This window comes from Anopheles arabiensis, chromosome 3, assembly GCF_016920715.1.
Source record: "Anopheles arabiensis isolate DONGOLA chromosome 3, AaraD3, whole genome shotgun sequence".
Classification (NCBI taxonomy): domain Eukaryota; kingdom Metazoa; phylum Arthropoda; class Insecta; order Diptera; family Culicidae; genus Anopheles; species Anopheles arabiensis.
In genome coordinates, this window is record NC_053518.1 from 8,653,852 (window position 1) to 8,676,423 (window position 22,572).

The 22,572-nt window shown below is 46.0% G+C and overlaps 1 long non-coding RNA gene across 2 annotated transcripts in view; it reads left to right on the forward strand.

Moving 5' to 3' along the window:
* The window catches only part of LOC120905019, a 44,831-nt gene extending 22,897 nt beyond the window's left edge, over window positions 1-21,934 (forward strand). For both annotated transcript variants that reach the window (XR_005739851.1, XR_005739850.1), the window contains exon 3: window positions 21,860-21,934. This is a non-coding gene — a long non-coding RNA (uncharacterized LOC120905019). The remainder of the gene's footprint in view (window positions 1-21,859) is intronic.
* The last annotated feature ends 638 nt before the right edge of the window (window positions 21,935-22,572 follow it).

Below are 22,572 nucleotides of genomic sequence, written 5' to 3' on the forward strand. Positions count from 1 at the left end.
ATTTAATACACGAAAGCGAAGTATCAGATATCGTGGTGGAAAGCTTTTACGAAAGACTTATCGATATCGTTCAGGCATAGGCTGTGCAGCATTAGCGTAATGTCTATTGCGGGTTGTATTTTTAATTACAATAGTCTCAAGGTCAAACGAACACGAGATATTAATGGCTACAAAATTAGGGTTTATCTGTTTCCCTTTCCGAAATTGAAAAAAAAAAAACAATTTGATTACCCAAGGAAACAATCTGTTGACCTGCGGAGCAAAATACAGCCATTAGTACTATCTCCAATCCCTCCCCGCAAAACACAGCTAGAAAACCCATCCCAACAGCGAACAAGCTGTTTATTGATGGTTCGTTCCAATTTGCAGACGAATGGTGAAAATTTGTTGCAAATCGGCATCGAGGGCAAAAATAAAAACACAAGACGAACATAAAAGTTCGAAAATACCGGCAGACTCGATTTCCTTTGGTTTGGTCTGCCGATGAACTCATCGCCTTCAATTGCCTTTCGATGGGTGGCGCTGATGGGTGGATAAAAATTGATGATTTCCGGTCCTCTGCTGCCTTACCGAAACGAACCAATCCGATCCAATTCGATTGGGACGCAATGAGTTCGATAATGGTTTAATTTAGAAATAGGCATAATGATGTGATTTCTTTTCCCTCTGGCGAGGGTTCCGGGACTTGTGAAAACAAATTGCGTTCCTTTTTTTTCGGAAGTGCTTTACGACGTATTAAGTTATCAAATAGGAAATAGGCAGGAAAAAAATCAACTCAACTCCTACGTAACATTCCATTTCGCCATGCGTTTTGTTACGCACACGAAATGAACAAAAATGTTGCAACGAAAATAAACATACACACACGTAGATACGCCGCTCTCGATCGCCAATGCCTCGCTGCCGTTACGATCGCTGAGTGTGCCATCGTGCGCCAATACTCTGGATGTTTATTTATTCACTCCACCCTGCAACGGCGATGCGGAGATGTTTTTTTGAAAGCATTTCAACCAATTTTGCTCTTGCATCTGTTTCAACCAAGCGATTACAGTTGCCTCAATCTGTAACAATCTTTTGACGCGGGAGCATGTTGTAATTTATCGCACCGTGTCTTGTGTGCAAATAAATCAATTTTACGCGCGTTCAAAATCACATGAAGTGCTTTGAAGATTGTGACTTTAATTCGAAATCGGATCCTTTCCAGAGGAGTTCTTTAAAACCAATCATCAAACAGAAACTATTCTTACTCCAGCACGCTTCAGAAGAGCGCACAGAAACTCTTCTGTGTCGTCTCGCCACTTTGCTCCCGGGGTGAAAGACATTTATCATTTATCAGAAGATTGAATTCGACGGTTTCCTTGCGCTATTTGCTTCGAAAACCACCATCCTGAGAGACGATCGAGTTGTCCTGGCGAATCAATGTCCCTCTCTCTCTCTTTTCTCTCTCTCTCTCTCTCTGTCTCATTCCGATTGGTTCCACCAGAGCCGTTTATCCATGGCTCCATGGTTTGTGTGGGTTATCTGTTGTGCAATGATTCTTCTTATCGTTTGCCGTCCTTTCCGATCGAACCAACCTTCTAGGGGCGGTTGGATTGTTGTTCAAAGTTGTCATTATGTTTGATCAGCCCGCCACCGACACCGCCACTGTCCCTGTGGATGGGTTACGCGCCAGTCCCCAGCAGTCTCTCAGCGGCGAAAGATTATAAACCCCCCTCGCTGGGATTGCAAACGGAAGGAAGACATTGCTTTCCATCAGGGCCCTGTTGCTTCGATTTTGCTTTTTGTTCTGTTTCCTTGCCATGAGTATCGCCCGACGAGGGTATCAGAGATTGAAGAAATTGAATTTTCCATCAAGTGGATTGCATCGAGCAAAAGCAGTAGGTGCGGTGACCGATTCTATCCCCAAACCCGACTACAGCAGATTGGACAGGCGGAGCGGGAAAACCGAAACGAAACCAATGGTGCGGGGATAAAAATAACGTAAAGAGGCGAATTAATGAACGAAATTGATAAATTGAAATGGTGGGAAAGTGCGCAACACGTGCGGTGTAGAGATATTTTTGCGTCAATCTTTGTTTTGACTGTATTTTTTCTGTGTGTATGTGTGTGTGTGTGTGTTGGTGTGTGTTGGTGCACTCCAAACAGTTTCTCCGAACGCTTTCATAATGGATGGATCATGATGTTTTCTTCAGCCCTCGGCTGGGCGGCTGTGGTCTCCATCCAACGGTCGGTCGGTGACGACAAGAGTGGCAGAAGTGAGAAAGAGGATCGGTTTTAATCAGAGCTTAAATGGAAATGGTTTTACGTGTCCTTCTGCTGCGAGAAAATGGTGGCGGAGAGCATCGCATTGCCATCGCAAACGATCGTATTATTGCAGGTGGAAAACAATTCCTTAGAAAAATACGACACTACGCTCACCGCCTCCAGTGGATGGTGTGTAGAGTGACTTTTCATTAGAACAAATCGTTCTGTTGAAGTGGAAATGGACATTTTCCATCTTCTGGTTTAAAGTTGTATATTTTAATGAAAATAAATTGATGTGACCTATTGAAGAAAAGTAAATGCATTCGGGAAAAATCGTGTTTATTATTCCACTGCTTTAATATGATCACTTTGCGCGAGTGTTTCAAGTGAAGCTTGCAAAGCTACTGTTCAGTAAGATATTATTAAAAATCCTCAAGAAAACTACTTCAATTGGAATGCGAATGATTTCTTCTTATCCAAACGCAAAACTACCGATTGAAACGATTCTTACGCATGAATACAATGAGCCGAAATAGATTTGAAATATTTTGCCTCACCACCCCGGTATGTTTTTCTTCCATCGAGCGTTAGCCAAGGCAAGGGCGGAGGGTGCAAAACATGCGTACATCTTGTTCGGTACACGTATTTTGTTTTGGCGCGTGGCAAAACTGTGAACAAACCACACAGCTCTGGCGATGTATGGTGTAGTAATCGAAGATTTAAAATAGCCTAGTTCAACCCACCCAAAACCCGGCCCGAAAGGGCCAAGAGCAGGGTCACTGGTGTGCAGCAGGGGCAGGCCGGCTGAACTCTGAACTTCAAACAATCGGTTCACCTTGGCGCCCGTTCCGCACTAGTACAGCGGCCCCACATCTCCGGAGCGAAACCAATCAGCACTAAAACAAAATCCAGCCGCGAGTTTAAAAATAGCAAAATACGCCGCAGCGTCCAAGGGAAAAGGAAAGAATTCGGCAAAAAGCGGTGCATACCGAGCACCACATCATGCCCGTTGGTGGCCACTTCCACCGAGATGCTGGACTGGAAAAAAAGAATGAAACGGAATTGGCCAGAAGCAGGAGGGTACAAATATTTGGACGCTGTATTTGCCCGGCTTCATGTTTTCAATTTAAAATTAACTTTTAATTGCTATCAGCTAATGGCCGTGTTTATCAATACCTTTCGGTCGGAGAGGAGATGGGTGAGGGACTAGAAAAAAAGTAAACCATCTACAGTAGGAGTGGGAGAGAAAAATCCGAAACCTCAGTCTAATCTCTACCCATTAGACTTATTTTTTGCTCAAGACAGACCGCTTCTTCGATCTTGTGCGTGAAAGGAATGGAAGAAAATTGGAAAGGCATTTTTGGAAGGAAAACTAAGACTATAATCCACCAAATGAAAACAAGCGTTTCTATTGGTTTCTACATGGAGGTTAGCAGAGAGCGAGAGAGAAAGTAGACATTTGGAATTTCACAAGAAAATTGGTTCCAGAGTGTACCGTCATCATCATCGCGATCATCAGTATCATCGCGATAAAGCTTAAACGTGGGGGAGGGGAGGCGGAAAAACCTTACAGTGCACAAGATTTAAATCGCCGAGAAAAACCAGACACGCTCAACAAGTCAATGCCGGGAACGCCTCCTCGGGTGGGTCAAGCGGCGTGTCTAAGCTTCTAGCAACTTATCCGTCCCCGAAAATCATCAACCGAACACGGCCGGCTTCCCGGCTTTGACCGGCCACGACCTTCCACGTGTCAGTGTGTGTAAATGTGTATGTGAATGTTTAACTTTTTAAGTGATGCGTTTAACCTCAACCGTTGTTCGTTGGTTTCCAAGGAGAGGGGGAGTGAATATGTGAGGAAATTTTAGAGGGGCAACGAAAAACAACGCCAAGCTGACCGGAAAATGCCGTCCAATGATTCTTGCTCTCTCTCTCTCTCTCGCACTTTCCCGCTCGCTTCACTCACAATCTCGGGTTTGTATCTGCGGCGCTTCGGACCGTCTGTTTCATTCAATAACTGACCGCACACGGTACGAGGGATCAGGACGGGACCCTGCTGCAGGACGGGAAGCGAACAAAAAAACCATTTGACATTTTCTCTCACTCACGACCGCCACTTAATCTTGTCCATCCATTTTGAGGTTTAGTTTGGTACGGTCATTTGAAGCTCGATGTAACGCCCCAACCACAACCAACATGTGTGTGTGTGTGTGCTCGCTGAACCGAGATCGGATTCCCGGATCCGATTTCAAAACCTTCGAACCGGCGTAACCGTACTGAAGGGAAAGGAGCAGAATGAATAACGTCTCCCCCGATGGGTTTTACGGTAGCACAATTAGTCAACGAACCCTGTCATTAGAGAGCGAGAGAGAGCGAAGCGACAAGCAGGAGACGATAGAGGAAGAGTACATTGGTCGTGATGGTCTTCATCCGGTTACGGTTTGAGTGATTGGTCATTGACAGCTGTTGGAGCAAGGAGCAAGCAATGCTGCAAATGGCGCCCGCTTTAGCGAGGGTGATGATACTTTCCTTTTGCCACATTTGCTCGGATTTGTTGCTCGGGTGATTGACGAAAGTGATGGATCTATTTAGTCGGCTTAGCACAGGGAGGCACTAATCCGTGAGCCATTTATTGGTTTGCGCTGTTGTTTGATGGCGCACCGTCAGCGGGTGCGAAATGAGATGACTTAGAGTTAATATAAGCTCATTATACGACGTGGTGGAACGTGGACGTGGATAGAAGACAGATGCAAATGGCAGTAAAATGACGGAATTATAGTTGAATGAACTGCGCTACCTCATGCGCATCGTGCTCATATCGAAGTAAGCTCTCACAATCAAACGCAAAACCACAAAATGTACCGACAGATTACTGACTGTGGAAAGGAGAAAGGAAAGAAAAAATGTACGAAAAACTCCAACAATCGGAACAGCAAAACTTCTAATGGAAGAATAGCAAAACTTATCGGAAAACTACCGAGGATACCCCGAACCGGCGGAGTCGTCCTTATCTTTGCAGCAAAAGTTTCTCAGTCCCCTTACCAATCCAGACCCGTCTGCTCTCTCTCTCTCTCTATCGGGAGGACACAGCGCGGTCGGAAACTGTCCGCAAACTTTACCGCGCTGTTCGTTACACTAAATTTCCTCCCGATTGTAGGTTAGGGCGGACTGGGCGTTGGAAAGTTACATGTCGTGTTGTACACACACACTCATGAGGAAGATAGCAACATACACTTACTTAAATGGCATTTTTTGTGTGTGCGGATGGCTGGGGACATCAAGGATGGAAGTTATAGGGGCTTTGCTCCAACTTCAACTCTTCACCGTACCCGGTGGCAGTAACTTTGCCATTGTAACTTCCTGATAAAAGGAAAGCAACAGGCGATTTCCCTCTCCATGCTCTACTCCCCACTCAGCTCCCTTTCTCTCTCACTGACCCAGAACGAAGACAGGAAGGAGGCGAGGGATAAAAATGAAACTCAACCACCCACCTCCCTTCAAAAACCATGATCGAATAACTTTTCTGACCTTTCGGTTTCACCCATTCTGTTGACACAAGTGATTACGAGCGTCGATCTGTTATCATCGGCAGCAGTGTGTCGTTTCACAATCTAGCGTTCGACAAAAAGTTGAACCAAATGTTGCCACCGTCCTAGATTAGGCAAAGGTTTCGTTCCACCGAGCTACCGAGGATGAAACAAAAACACGTACTCACACACACACACACACAGACTCGTTAAAAAGGGCATTGGGTGTTTTGCTAATTCGTATTCTGCAAGTATCACCTCAGTTTGCACGTCTCAGTTTGCCACTTTGTAGCTCATTCTATGCACGCTCACCCAGCAGCAACTGCCGGCAAAAGCAACAGGGTAAGAAATTGAATCATGCGATGGTTTTCTCGACGACTTCTTACGGGGTACGCTTACCACCGGTTGCACTCACCGAAAAAAGGGGCCATATCCCGATGCCACGTTCGGTCCCAATTTGCTTCGAACTCGATTTGATATTCATATCTCATTGGGTCTGTGTGTGTGTGTGTGTCTCGGCCAATCGGAAGTGGGTAGCGTTTACGCCCGTCCAGGTCCGGACTCCTTATTTCCGGTTGTTTGATGTCGAGAAAGAAAAATAACACTGTATCCGCACACGTTCGCTGCGCCGGGAGAGACACAGACACACAGAATGCGATTCTCAAAACGAGTCTATGATGGGATCGTAAAACGGGCGAAACACGAGTAGTGCACAAGTGGTATAAAAATATGCAAATCATCACGTTTCGACGGGCTCCAAGAGAGGATAGAGAGAGAGAGAGAGAGGATGGAATTGAAAGCTATTCGAAAAACCATCGAGTGAAACCTCGTTGAGACGACGAAATGGCTATATCTTACACGTCGTCAAGTTTCGCCTACGCTCGACTTCCGACGACTCACTTCTTGGCGACTGGCGTTTTGGAACGACCTCTTCCTTGGGGAGGAAGATATCATCCTGGTTGCACGTGCCCATGTGTGTATGTGTGTGCATGTTTCCTCCTTCGCGAAAAGGTGAAGCCACCTTTCAAAACATGTTCCGGGGGTGGCGCTATTTGTCGATGTGTGTCTTTCTAGCTTTCCTTACGTAGACTCCTGTAGCATGCTATGGAAGACATACAACGACCGCGTAGTAATCGGAAAACACATCAACATCGCCATCATCATCAACATCGTCGTTCGTCGTCGTTGTGAGGTATCGGTTTGGTGGTACCGTTTATCGGTGGCTCGTTAGCGTGTGTGATCTCCCACCTTAAACGTGTATAGTGTGTTGTGGTGCCATATTCTTCAGGAAGTTGTCTAGCGGTGATATGGATGTGAAATTGCGAAGATGCATCAACGGGAGAGCGCACCAACCGTACCTTATTGGCGAGGGCGTGTAATGGGTCGTGAAAAATTGGCTCCCGCGGCGGATGGCTTTGGCCGATAGATCAAGTGTGTTGTGTGTTGATTTTTGGGTCTCATGTTTGACGAGTAAATGTGTTTGACGAGCGTATTAAAAGCGCACAACAACTTTAACACACTGGAGCTGTTGTTGTTTGTTGAAGCATTTGTTACCCACCGCTCTTAATGTAGGTCGCCGCCGGCGCTATTTGTTTTCATCTCCGATAAAACCTGTCATGTCAACGGCAAGAGTCGCCCATTCTTTGGTGCTGCACTTTTAAAATGATTTATACCTCCTACAGTTCATTAACCAATTCGCGTCTGATGCAGTCAACAATAAAGATTTTTACGGTCACACTGCATCGCTGCAATGAAAAACACCAACACACCGAGAGAGCGCAGGGAGCATGAAATTCATCATAAAACACGTCTCGAATGATTTATGTGCAAACGTAGTGTTTTGTAGAAGAAGAAAAAAAAACAACCAACACACAGACACATACATCCAAACACACGATCACGTGCCAGTCGCTCTACAAAACGACGTATGACTGACGATCGTGTGTCAAAACTACGAGCATTGTGTGCAGCAGCCGCGCGGTAGCCGCAAAAAAACACCCTCACTCGGTTCTTGCACTCGTAATCCCCCTCCTGGGAAGAGGCAGCCATGTCAGAATGGGTGGAATATTTGCATCATGCATTGAAAAATTCATGCCCCACACCCCATACAGCACATGCCTGCAGCACGGGCATCCGTAATCTCGTTACTTATGAAATAGCGTTTTCGCGTCCGTCGGTGAGATGTCAACCGTCAATCTGTTTAGCTTATTCTTCGGCAGCGAGCGGGATGAGGTCGTTGTGCCTGTGCCTTGCATAGTGTGTGTGTGTGTGTGTGTGGTGCACGCTAACGACCTCAATCGTTGCTGCTATTTTCGGTGTGTGTATGTGCTCACGCCGGTTTGTGATACGCTACGCTACAATTAGAGTATTCTCAATTCTTGGATTTCGAGTTGGAGAGATACAAAAAAAAACCCTAGGCTCTTAACTTACCCACCGGAATCAAGTTACTCAGCTGCACAGTGTGTCTTATCACAACGGGCACACAGCAGAAATAAAGCAACCGTTCCAGTGAGCGATAATCTAACTGACAGCGACAATGATCATCATTGCCAAAGCCGTTTCACGATGGTGTCATAAATCCTGCAAACACATGTTCGCGGTAGCACCCGTAGAAACGGATCCAACCGGGCCCGAACATAAACAACGGGCAGCTCGTTGAAACATCGTTTATTTGGCTATTAAATTGGGCCGTATTTTGCCAGTCAGTCGTTGCCATACACCACGACCCCGAAGGAGGTCCACCATGCCACCGTGACAACGCAAGGCGCAACGGAAATAGATTTCGCTGAGAGAAATGCAAGCAAGAACGAGAGAGAGAGAGAGAGAGAGAGAGAGAGAGAGAGAGAGAGAGAGAGATAGAGATCAACAACAACAAAAAAAGACAAACCGAAACCTGACAGACGAGCGAGCGAGATGTCACCCACATGGGATGGAGGGAAATAGATAGAGGAAAAAGTCGTCACATCTAACATCTTCTTAATAAACAGTTAACGGAGCGCTAACAGACCATGAACGTCGACGACGACATTTGGAGCTCCATTTTTCCTTTCCCCTTGGCAAACGTAATCTACGGGTGGGGGGGGGGTGAGGGGTTTGGGAGGAACAAAGTTCGGCCCAACCGACTGACAACGGCAGCTTTACGACCTAATAACTTCCGCTTTTTTTATTTAACAAAGCGGTCAGTTCATCTTGTCCTGATAATGGCAAGCTCTTCTAGAGGAGGAGAGGCTCTGGTGATTTCTTTGCTTCCTAGAACAAAATGATTGTCCTCAAAGAAGAACGAGGCCTATACCTACCACCAAGAAGAACTGTTCGATTTCTTATCAAACACGTGCCCCCATCTGGTCAGCTCGGGATGTGATGCGGCTAATCTGGAGCATGTCTACATCAAGCATTACGAACGCCCAAGAAACGTCCATCTTTCGGATGGTCTAACGTTATCACTTTCGCAACTCCACATGTGACTGTGACGCATCGCAGACCTTTTTACCCGAACTTTATTGGAACCCCATGAGCGTACGCGTGTTCTTTCCAGTCCAGATTCGACTTATTGGATTTGTTATCCTTGCCGCCTTGGTCGGCCAAAACCCCCAAAACACGCACGAGCGAACCAATCGAAACGGGCAGCACAGCCGTCAATCGGTATGGGCTTTTCGTCCTATTCACCACGGTACCCTGCCGCCTACCGGCAAAGCAAACAAGCGTGTCAGCGCAAAACTCACACAATGCCGAAACACACGATAATGATCAGGGACAACGGCTTCGGGCGGAGCTCCGATGACGTGACTACATGTTTATCCATTCAGTTGTTGGGCCATCCAACCCCCCTCGGCGTCCCCAAATCGATGAGAGCATCACGATAGGGCCGCAACGATTACGACCGGGATAGTGTTGATGGAGGTCCATCGACGATTAGCATCATCATTCCGAGGACACACAGCGACAGTGGCGAGTGCGGGGAGAACCATTCTGTGAGACACAATTTCAATTTGCCGCATTGGATAAATTCGTTTCGTCAAACTTTTGTTCAAAATTCTGGGGTTGTTTTCGGAGCGTGTTTTTTTCTCATCGCTTTGTAGGAGCACATTTTAAGAGCCCTCGAAGCGATGAGACTGCCCTCCGGCAGCAACAAGCTGACATGGGGAGGCTGTCCCTTGCCGACCACCTCCCGATTGCCGGACTAATGGATGGCAATATTTTTGCTGATGTTTCCGTCCGATCGTTTCGATGACGATGTGTTAGGCTCGCAAAAGATAGCTTGGCAGTGCTCTTGAGCATGTATTGCTCGAGGGAGCTGTTTCGGAATGGCAGATAACGCTGAAGAGGGCCATTTGTGAATGGTTTTTGTGTCAGTTTTAGATCCCTTCTAAATATCCTTAGGTTCATGGGCCGGGTTTGGGTGTATTTTTGAAGGAGTATTGAAGGCACGCATGATAAAGCGTTTCCCCGAACTATCCTTTCTTTTGATAGTGAATAATGTTATTTTAGTTTCAGTGTTTGCTTATCCAACAAAAAAAGAAGCTCCGAGCCTGTTACGCTTGCGTACGCACCAGTAACGCCTAAATGTATGCATTGTGCACACGTGCGCTAGCTATTAGTCGTTCCAGCGCTTAAAAATACTATCACCTTTCAGCGTGCAGTGACAGATGGTATTCCGAAACACGGTTACCTTCTTCACATCCCAGCGACAGAGCATACCGGGTAACCGGGATTAAACACCAGATGGAGAACAAGTTTCCGTGCAAACACACAACCATCCAAACACAACACACATACACACATACAAACAAAAAACGCACCTGTTTTCCCTCACCATGCGCCAGATTGATCGATACCATACTCCAAAATACATCGACCGAAAAGCAATCTCAATTGGTCGAGGGTCGCGTATTTTACTAACCCTACCGACGACGGTGGAATGTGTGCGAGTGTGTGCCAAAGCCGACCTCTGCCGGCACTGCCAAACCGTTGCCAAACCGAACAATAAGCTACACACACTCACACACACAGACACATGGGCCCGACCATGATTGGAATTTATGTCCTGCATCTACTATTACTCCCGTCCCCGAGCACACTGTGCGTTCTTTCGTTCGGGCGCGGAAATAGTCGCTAAAGTCGCGCCGTACATTTCACACACCCACACATACACACACACACACAGAGGAAAGCAAGGTTCGGATTATGTTATTGTTATTTACCACCCACAATGGGCCGGTTGTCTTAACCTCCCTGTGCCACGGATCGCGCGGAATCAAATATTTTTACCCATGTTTACAGTAAAATTGGCGCACGTTCTGAAGTTTGGAAAATTTATGGACCACGATTAATGACATTTCCAACCCCGGGGTGGTGGTGGAAGAATAGGTGATGGTGGAGTGGAGTTTCATTTTCCTACCATTTTCTTCCACCGTCTTTCGAGCGTAACGTGTGTGTTTAGCTCTCGTAAAGTCACCAGCATCAGTCACCAACAGAAGTCAACAGAAGCAGAGCGATTGATTGTGAAAATTGGAAAACTATTGACGTTTCCACAGCCAGACAATCGCTGCGCTACTGTTTCCGCTTGGGAAGAAGGTGGCCAGAATAAATCTGATGCGAGAACGATGCGTCTATCTCGCTGTAACTATGGTGAGAAGCTTCGACAGCTGGACATGGTGCCTAGTAACTGGGACCGTTTACGTACGGTCTTGCTCGTGGATGATGGATCGTTGCTCCACATCCATGATGATGGAAAGCTGTGCTGATGAAGATTGGTAGACCGGTGCCCGATAGGGAGGTAGAAGAAGGATGGTAACCGTTTTAGATTTGGGGCCACTGCTGTCAGCACGATGGTGAGGCACATTATGACCATCGATTTACGATCACCACATCACCGCACGATGATTCACGGTCCCCCGGTGGGACGGTCGGTGTTAATCGTCATTCCATTGGTTCGAATCATCATCGCTCGCCTCGAACCATGAAGGTGTTAACTATCTGATTGTCGCCCGTTTGTATCGGTTTTATTTACACCAATTACAGTCGACCAGAAGTTAACCTCGTTGCATGATGTTTATTGCATCACTAATGCGGATTTAACACACTTTTACAATCGTGTACGGGCAAGACGATTATGCTAGAAGCGTTATCCGAAAAGATGGTAGGATTTTCGCCGAAAGCAACCGACAAGCAACCGACAAATATGATTTTATGCAAATAAGGATAATCACCTTACGCTTAGCGTGTGCGAGTAGTAGATACGAAGAAAATCGTTCAAGATTAAAATGAGATTGAGGCGTCACCATAATCCATAGACAAATCGGTAGAAAGCTTGGGAGGTATACTGTACGGCGGCTTTGGAAACAACCTTAATCCGGGTAGCTTTACTTCAAAAGTACCTAACGAACACGATAAATGTGATTAAGACGATGAGATATACCGTTAAATCTACATTGCTATGGGTGGATATTTGCACCAATTTATTTACTATTATTACATTTACCTTTTATACCTTTTGCCCCTTTTTACCATTACATCTATACGCTTGACCTATAAAACGCTACGTTTATAAATCCACCCGCTTGCGATCGAAAATCATTTATCATTCGGTAAACTAATCGCTTTCACCGATTTAACAATTATGTTTTCTTTTGCTCCATTTTGCTGTAACAGACACAAACACACGATATTCGCCAACGGCAATGGATAACACACAAAAAACACCCCAATCGAAATTGCTAACCGATTCGATCGGGGAACTAGGAGCGCAGCGGGTGATTCTGTGGGCGTGGGTTGCATTCTGGGAGCGTAAACGGCCACCGTTTGGCAAATGTTTAAACCACACACACACACCCCGTTCGCATGAAGAATGGTAGAGAAAAAGGACAAGAAATCCGCCCCTCATCCTCCTTCGGCGAAGAGAGATAACAACCGCCGGGTTGAAGTGAAGTGGGAACCGGGCGGGCACGCGGGAGTAAAATATGATCTGTCAAAACAAATGCTATTTTTAAGACGAGATTTATTTTTCCCACTCGGTAGTTTATCTAGCCGGTCTCGTAGTACAGTCGTCAACTCGTACGACTTAACAACATGCCCGTCATGGGTTCAATCCCCAAATAGACCGCGCCGCCATACGTAGGACTGACTATCCCTGCTATGGGGGGGGGGAATCAATTAGTCACTGAAAGCCAAGCCAACAAGTTGGTACAGGCAGGCCTTGACCGACATCGGTTGTTGAGCCAAAGAAGAAGAAGAAGAAGTTTATCTAGCGAAAGATTGAACTGCTACCGTGTGGCTGCACCATCATCATCATCATGAATGGCGGTAATAGTAAGCAGCAGCAGCAGCACCGCGCAGCATCATCCTCGATCGGCTGATCGGCGTCTGGGGCTCGCAGTTGCGCCTCGCGGCAACACATTACAGTGATGATGCAGCGTCATTGATTAAAAGTAGCATCAGCATCGGCAAGACAGTCGGTTCATCATCATCAGAAGTGTCTGGTACCTTGCATGCCCGAAACCACGATGCAGACACACGGAACCGAATAATCTCCCAGGTGGCGGTCGAATTGGAAGCAAACGGGAACTTTAATGTGATTGGAAAAACCACCGTGCGAGTGTGTTTTGCCGTGTCATCGGAGATTTCAGAAAACCATACCAGCTAGCTCCTCGCCCCAAACAGAGTGAATTGAATGGTTCGTGATCTTGGTACTTCTTTTCCGAGTGCGACCTTTACCTTTTGGGTCACGTACGGTATGGATGCTCCCTTTGCGAAGTGCTCGGATCGTTTGTTACAAAACGAGTGCTTCGTGGTGGACAATCGCATTCCAGGGCAGCAGAGGGAACGGCAGGGTAAGGCAAGTGACAGATAACAAACGATCGACCATCGTCGTTGGCAGTGAACGTGCCCGGAAGTGAATGTATTCCCCGTTTGTACGTGAATTGCATTTTCGGTAAGGAAAATCTGTTTTCCATTGCTTTTCTACTTCATCCACCTTTTTTTTTTCTTGCCGCAAAACGTTTTGTGAGAATTGGACAATAGGAATGGCAAACAACATATTTATTCACCTTCCTTCCGCCCTTTTTTGTTCGTTCGCTTGCTTGCATTCCTTTATCACATTTTTTCCCCAATTCCCTCGAGCAAGATGGCAAAAGAGGCAAGTGATTTTTGGATTTCAATTTCCAATTTTTGCTCCCAGTCAGCGCCGTAGGCGACACGATTCCCACGGCAAGACGTCCAACATATTGGTCCCGTGAGACACACACGTTCCAACCAGCCGTGTCCGCTAGCCTGGAGAGAGCTGGCGGATCGAAAACTTCTCCGTATTACACGCTCAATTAAATATGACATGATACGGTCACTGTGCTGTGCCTTTCCCGGCTTGAAGTGTGCTTTCCAGCCCTCAGTAACTTGGAATGCCGTGCCGAAATATGGTGCATAAACGAACACGAATGCCTGAAATGTTTCAGGCACGCTTTGGGAAGTGTGAAGAGAGAAGTTAGGTTAACGAAGTTTTTTTTCCTTCCAGTTGTTGGTGGTTCTTTTGCGCTAGAAATGCGCCCCAGACACATTCCAAGCTTGCTGCTTTATGCGGACCATCATCAAATCCGATATGTTCAACTTCTCAATCGAGCATGATGATGATAACAGAAGGTCTAATCGTTTATCGAAATAGATTCCGAGTACGAGTTGGTCTGTAACTTTGTCTGGGCGACCGTCTCTACGTTCGGCTGCCTTTAATACCTCCGTAAGGAGTCACAAACTTCGAAACGGTGACGAATAAAGTACCATTTTTATAGCAAATGTGAAAGTTTCACCCAAAAAGGGACTTGACTTCTCGCTCCAAACGAACTGCCCCTTCCAAAGCTCAACTTCCCTCTACTCGACCGTATGAATCATGCAGCACTTATAGAGCATACGTTTGTCGGACGGGTAAGATAGATGTTATTTCCCTTTCAGAAATGGGCTATCTATCGATGAACGAAAATACCACCCGACTGTGCGTTGACGAGTTAGGAACATAGGGGGGAACAAACACCTTTGGCTCTGTTCCGAAGTGGCAGTCGGTTATAAATATTCCACAATGTCCGGAGGTGCTGGCTGTATTTTTCGGCCCATTTTACGTTCCCCGGGTTTTTCTTTATTATTCATTTTGGATCCACATCCAAACGACCCGTCGGTGATGTTTTTGTTGACCCATCTGGCAAAATGGCAATAGAGGCTTAATGGATGTGGCTCTGGCGGGCCGGTTATCCCCAAGGGGACGACGTTCCATTTCAACCTTTCTACGGTAAATCTTCAAACTACCCCTTCTTTTCCGATGGGTCAAAGCTCTCAATGTTTGGCGTCGTAAAAACGGTTTAGAGTGCGCCCGTTTGTGTCTGTGTGTGCGAGTTGGGGAATTGATACGGAAATAAAGTTCTCGAAAGCAGGAAAGTATTGACACTTCTATCTGTCTGGAGATTGTGCTTCTTGTTGGAGTAGTTTTTGAAGGACATTTCAACTCGTCCGAATGCACTTTTCCACTGGACACTGTGTTTGTTTGCGTTGCTTTCGATGATTCTTTCTCCAATCGATGCGCATTTCAAATGTGAGCGTCTTTTGAGTGGGTAAACAAATGTTATAGGCGAGTCTTAGGAGTTTGGAAATGTTATTTTACAAAAAGAAACTGAATGCTTACAACATATTTCAGTTGTTCAATTTCATATTAAAGTTAGAGCATGTTAAAATGCTTTCAAAATATTAGTTTCGAATAGTCTTAAAGCGCAGCTCCAACGTCACAAACCTCCATGGAAACCTTCAACATATATCCAATCGAAATCTCCAACCTTGGCCACAAGTACACTCGTGGGCTAGTAAAACAATCGCAAGAACAACGGCTTACCAGAGAACTCGTACAAGGGTGCTCTACAAGATAAAGCACATCATTACGTCAAGATTCACTCAGTATCTCACTACCATTGCCGTCATTGAGACCAGATTTTCATGCCCGGACATCGGCTAGCCCGGATCGTTGCTGCTGGGCGACAGCAAACAAAAGAGCATGTCATGTCGGCTACAAGAAGCCACGTCCATCCCGTGGATAGGCGGAGGACATTCCATTAAAGCGCATTCTGCACGGAATAGGGATGTGTTGTTTTTTCTGCTGGTTTTGCTCACGCTCTCTGTCTCCACCACGCTTCTCTCTCTCTCTCCCTACATGCTAGTCCACTCCCGCCGGAGCTACATTTCGAACACCGGAGTGTCCTTGTCGGCGTCCTTGTCTATTGTACCGTGTACCACTGCAAGGGATGTACTTAAACGTCAGCTAATGAGCTGCCGGATCGTAAGTTGCTCTACCGTATCACTGGGCACAAGCCGTTCGGACGTGCGGCACTTCGGGGTGGATGGTTTGGTTTTTTTGGGGTTAGTAATCTTCCGGCTTTTCGCTATCTGGGCACAGATAAGTGTCCACTACACATAATGGGTTTGCTGCTGAAGACGATTCTAATGCGTTTACTGGTTTTGTAATAAAAGGGTTATAGATAACTGCCTTCATAGATATCTGTAGAACAAATCAAGCAATTCAAGTTCTAAAAACAGTTAAGTTCATGCCAGCTTAAAAATGAGTGTATAAAGCAAGAGATTCTGTTTTCGCGAATCACAACTGATCCACTGTGCTTTTCTGTTCTATTTGGACTATAGTATATTCTCTGAGGATTTACCAATACCTTAAATCCATGGACTGGTTTCACTAAGATAATGCCTCTGTGTGATATTTTCTGTAACCAAAACGAACAATGAACTCTATCGAGAAAAATATGTTTTTTGGCATATCCAAACTGTTGTCTTTCTAACTGACCTGCCGATTCCAGGTAGTAACGATACGACACAGATGCTGTGATGTCCTTGCAATGCTTGTGCGTGCCATAATAATACGGGCAGATTGTCCGGACATTTTCCGATCGGATATCCCGAGCAAGTTTTTCCTGCTTTCTGAGAACACCCTGCAGCCTTCCATCATGAGTATTCAGCACTCTATTATTATGGTCATGCATAGTTATGCGTTCTGCGTTATGTTCCATTTTTGTTGAGTTATTATACCTCTCTACATACCTTCGTAAATCTTGTTCCAACTCCAACTCCGCGTCTTCATTACTCTAATGTTTGTAAAACTATTCAGCTGGCTCAAAATAAACTCATCTCCATCATGCAAACAACTATTAGACCCTCTACAATCCACGCTCGTTACAAAGGAACATGGAAAAATCCGCCAGCTGTGGCTGTGAAAACTTTCCCACTGCTCTCGGATGCTTTGTTGCCTATTCCGTGGTTTCGCACCCTATTCCAAACTGCTTATCTTGCTTCAACACAAGCTCAATCAGTTTTGGGGAAGTTTCACTATTCAATTGCCTCAAACGAAGGATGCGGATTAAATGCACTTGGCAAACTACATTTGCATCTTTGCGATAGACTCCTCTGTAGATCCCCCTGGACTTCGCGATTTTGTGCCGGGAAGAATGCTCTCGAATGTCCTCACAAGTTGAACAGCTCGGAATCTGCTTAGTGTCATTACTAACACCTAGCTTTTAACCCTTTCTTTCAACTGGAACCCAACATTCCAAAGGCAATTCAACATCTCGTTGAAAAACTTCTAACAAGAAAACTTCAAGGCCGGTTTTTAGTGATTTAGTTCTACTTTAGGGACATTAACTATCTCATTCCCGTTTTCGAGTTCATCCCAAACTTATGGCACACTCCGTATCCTTGCTCGAGAGTGATTTATGCCACTCCATTTGCCGTTTTCAATTTGCCACCATTTCAATTTGTACCACTCGGCAGCTGACACAGATCCGCTTGACCCCCTTTCTTTTCGCAGACAAAACTGTGGTGACAAAAAAAAATCGTTCGCTCCCATCCTTTGCCACGCACAAGAAAGTAACGCACACAGTTTCGACTCGACTGACTCTTTCTCTTCAGGGCCTTTGATAGTCACCCCGAAGCGGTTTTGGCACGGGGCACGAGATGCGTAAAAGTACCTAAGAGGACACGCTTGTCGCACGCTGCTTTAGATCTTACCATCAGATTCGCTTATCTGTGACTCGTCGTTGCCTCACTCAAACCGGCAGCTCGTTTCGGCAATCTCATCTGTCAGCTTGCACCCCCTGCAAGACATGGAGCGCGGTGTGGCAGGCGGCCGAGCCCGAGCTAGGAGCAAAGTGAGGCGGAGTCATAAAAAATCGTATGTTTCAGTTAGTTAAACTTTATGGCTACGCAGGGAGTGAATATTAAAGTTAATGGTGCTCGGTTTTGTTTACAAGAAGATCCCATTTCCCGCGAAAGTTGAGCATGAAGGGAAATGTGTGTTGTGTGCGCGCCATAAAGCATTGCCAAGCACTGCCGGTGTACGGGATGGACGACTGTGGGGTCGTCGGAACGTCGGTGTGGGCCATTGAAATGCAAGGCCAAGGTAGACTGGTGAGTGGTTTCCAGGGAAACGGTCTTGCTGTGTGCTATGTGCGGAGTGATTTTCTCACTTTCGTTCAAATGAACTTGGCTAATGTTATTCGCTCTATCAGGTTCTTTCGCAAGATTTCCATGTACGCATGTGAATAATGAAATTAGCTTGTAAAATGATGATTAATTTATAAGAAATTGTTTGTTAGTACTGTGGATATACCAGCAGAACTATCTGTCAGTCTTCCCAAAAGACTGACACTGTCAAAAAAAGCTGTTTTATACGTACTAAAATCGATGCCTTAATCATGATCAAACATCTTTTCTGCAACGACTACAATTCAATGGCAGCTTAATAGCTTCCAATTAATAATTTCTCATAAACCTCATTTTCAGCAAGAATGCCAATGATCATAATTTTGCATCCATCGCTGCCATCAATACGGTTTGTAAAGAAACCACAGTCTAACTTTCATTTATTTCCCCTTCAACATCCTCTCATCCTTCAGCCGGCAAATCAGCCTAACGCAAATGGTCAGAAGTTATTTGTTATTGATTTTTTGCTTTATTTCATTGCTTGCTGAGTTCTGCTTACCCCAGCAGCTACGGCTTCTCTTTGCCCAAACCGCACCAGACCGTTCCGAATAAAGAATCGCCGGCCAGCGGGGTTACGGTTTATCATTTTGATCGAAACGAATCACAAATCATTTGCAGCAAGGTTCGGGTTTCGATGGCTGTAGTCCACGAAGTGGGAAGATCGAAACGAGCCTAACGCGTAGCGAAACTCAAACCACAAGTCTAACCAATACGAGTACAACTTGCCGTACTTTAAGCATTCGCTTTTCATCCTACCCACCCAAATCCAAACCGTACTCGGTGGGACAACTTTTATTTTGTAATCTGCAAAACCAACCAATTATCGTGAACCATTTGTTGCTCTGCTCGTGATGGTGCTGGTGGTCGCGAAACGGGCATATTTGTTGCTTCACTGCTAAAAGCCACCGTAACTCACCGGGGTTTGAAATGAAAAGGTTAGGCGGCACTAACCTTACGCGGCAGCACCAGGAACACAACCGGGTCAATAATTTTTCTCTTCCCCGGAGTTCATGTTTAGTTTAAGCGAACGCCAGCCATTGCTGCTTTGTGCATGTCGATCAACATAAAGCCACCACACCACTGCAGGTGGTCCCCCTGTGACGGTGCTGAATTTCGTGGCTTGAGCACCTTGTGCTTCTTCTGTGTGTGTGGATTAGAGAGCCAGCCGCTCCTCGGAATCTCGGGAAGGTGCGCTACAAAAGCCTCGATAGCCTCTTGCTTCCGGGCAACTCGTTTACCTCGGCGGACGAAGATAAGGAGCGAAGGCAAAGTTGGCAAATTGAATATTATAAATTTCACCTGCAGCCGTTTCCGTGCGAGACACGCCCCAGCCGCTGAACACACGGGCGCGCGCGTGTGCTGCTGCAAAGCGGTGGAATGGAAAGAAATTAAATTTACTTTGGCGTTATTGATTTTCGGGAATTTAATTAATTGCTCACTTACGAAAGTTGTGGTAGGAGAGTTGTCTTGCGCGGTTCCCTCCAATCCAACAGGAATTTTACTGAGAAAATAAAGTAAAAGCAAACACCATGATTGGTATCGTTGCCGGAAAATAACATTTAAAAAAAAAAACAAGCTCTTCCGGTCTTTTAACGCTCGCGCGGGAGCCCGGAAGTTGTTGGTTGACACTCGAAAAGGTTATGTCACAATGTCAAATGACTGACATTCGTCTGAGAGGCCTGAGGGACCAGCAGACCGACATCTTCACATCTCTGGAGAAGCAAGCAGCAGGCAAGGGGTAATTAATATCACCGTAAATTACACCGATCCACACGAGGGCTCTTGATGTGTGGCGTCGTATGAGCGTCAGTTCGGCGACCGAAGAGCCGCGCCAGGGAATTCCCTTGAAAACTTGCCGTTGTACCGTTCAGGATCGATCCATTCAGAGATCGGTGCCCCTTCGCTTCGGGTGCTCTTTTTTTTGGTGAGCGCGTAGGTGATATTGACATTTTTTGCTCGCCCACCACCCAAACCGAGCGCCAATGTGCTGTTGGAGAACTTCTGACGGAGTACTAAAGCTTCCGATGGTGAAGGGATTGCCATTTGATGTGGGTAAAAGTCGTTAAATAAACTGTCAGTTTCTATGCGTCCTTTGCGGGCGTCGTGGTCCGTTCTCCCTCTCGCACCGTGTCACGTCATGAGATTAATCGATTTTGTGCCGTGATTATGAGCTATCTCTCTGCTCAAGTGGTGGGGCTCTTGTTCGGATCGTACAGCGCACAAAAGGATCAAGACACCACGCTCCCTTCCAAGGTCCCCGGTATCGATTGGTGCAAGTAGTGGGGCCTTGCGAACAACAACAACGAGCGAAATCCTTCCAGAGTGTATCCAAGTGGCTCGTTTGCCATCGCTAGCGAGCTAACCTTTCTAACCCGAGGGCAATTCTTTACACCCGAATCCCGGATCGTGTAGCTCCCCCGCGCTCGTGCTGCCGTGAATGGAGCTTTATCTTACCGGAGGCAGACTCCGGGACCGGGACAGGTATATCGGGTTTCAGAAGTAAAGTAAAGAACGAAGGGAGAAACTTCTCCTGTCGGAAGCAAAACCATGGTTAGCTATTTTTGTGCTACTTTTTATTAGATTGAAACATTTTCTGCTGAGAGAAATTTCGTTACACTTTTCATGCAGAGCAAAAACAAGCTCTGACAAATCTGTTTCCTTTCACCTCGAGCACGAATCGTGCATGAAGCGCAGATGATTTTTCGTTATTGATTTTTGCCCCCATTCGAATAAAACGGGTACTTACCGTCGGAAGCTCACACGCTTTTCCGATGAAAGGTAACACGGAAGCGTAATGGTGCAAAAGGTGATTTCTGACGGTAATGGTGTGGGTGTACGAGTGGGGAGCGCAGGAATTATGGCCACTCGTTTCTCAACTTTGCTCGATTCGGTCATTCGCTTGACCGTTGGAGAAATTCCCCAAAGCAAAGGGGGGAAACACGCTGCTGTTGACCCGACCGAAGGGGAAGGGTTTATTTGGTCAAATGTGTTTACCCCTTACCCTCGCCCTCACAATTTCCCAGGCTCAATTCTTCCGATCGAAAGCTTTTCTCTCGGGCAAGTTCCCCACTATCGCTTTTTTCCGTTCGTTTCCTGTTTGTTGTCTTCCTCCACCCCGGACAAAAAAAGGTTAGCTCCCTTACGGGGTTTGTTTGCTGGCCTATCAGACAGAAAACAATGAAGAACAAATAGTGCCAACCCTTAGCACAACACCACCCTTTGGGTTCCCCCCTTGGGCGAGTTTCCCGCAAAGCACTGGGAACACGTATCGGATGACGTGGACTGATCGTTGCACAGGTTAGCTGGCTTTGACCGTGAAAGTGTAACCTTTTTGAGTGATATTAATGGGTTTACTTAGTCGTTTTTTTGCTTTTAGTTTTACTTCCAAAGGGATGAACAGGGATACTCGCTGAGATTGGGGCCACTGTGTTTGCGGATGGGTGCGAAAGCGAGTGATGAGAGCAGCAGGATAGATTACCTTATAAGCAATCTAATCAACTTACGGCAGCAGCGAAAATAAAACTGCTTCCGGTTCCGCAGCTTCATACTGATACATGCTTTTCATTCTCGCTCTTCTGCAGGTATGCTCCCGGAGGAATAAACCCATTGCAAGGACTCTAAGGAGGTAAGGATCAGCTTAGCAGTTGTGTGTGAATGGTCTGTAGCGAATTTTATGGAACAATATTGAATTTTATTCTTTAAATAACAATTTTCCAAATTTGAGTTGGTTATATGAGTTGATATTAGACAAACACAAACATATTCTATCCAACTAACCAACGCCAAGCAATCAAAAAAATCGGCTCGTACATCACATTAAGCAGTGGCTCATAAACACGACATGAAATTTTATGAGGCGCTACGCCCAAAAAACATGACTCGATCAAGATTCGGCACATCTTTTTGCCTGTAATCGTTTATGTATTTTTATGAGCTATTTATTCGCCTCCTCGTCTATCTACGCTTCCATCCGTACAATCAGATGCGTTTCACTTAGAACAACTTCTTATGCCGAATCATCAAACACACATAACAAGCAGGCGCGCTAATTACAGTCAACCATTCTGAGACTGAATAAATAAAGCCATCCCACCCCAAGCCACAGGCACCCACCACGCGTGCTCGTGTAGAGTAATTCAATTTTTCTTCTGCCAATCCGGAGTGAGGAAGCCAAAATGGGGATGCGCTTTCTACTCGGGAGTAGAAGGGAGCAAGCATAGAAAGAAATCTTGCCGCCGCAAAATCAGACATTTGAACGTGACCGAAATGATGTTTGCCGAGCGCTGTCCTAACA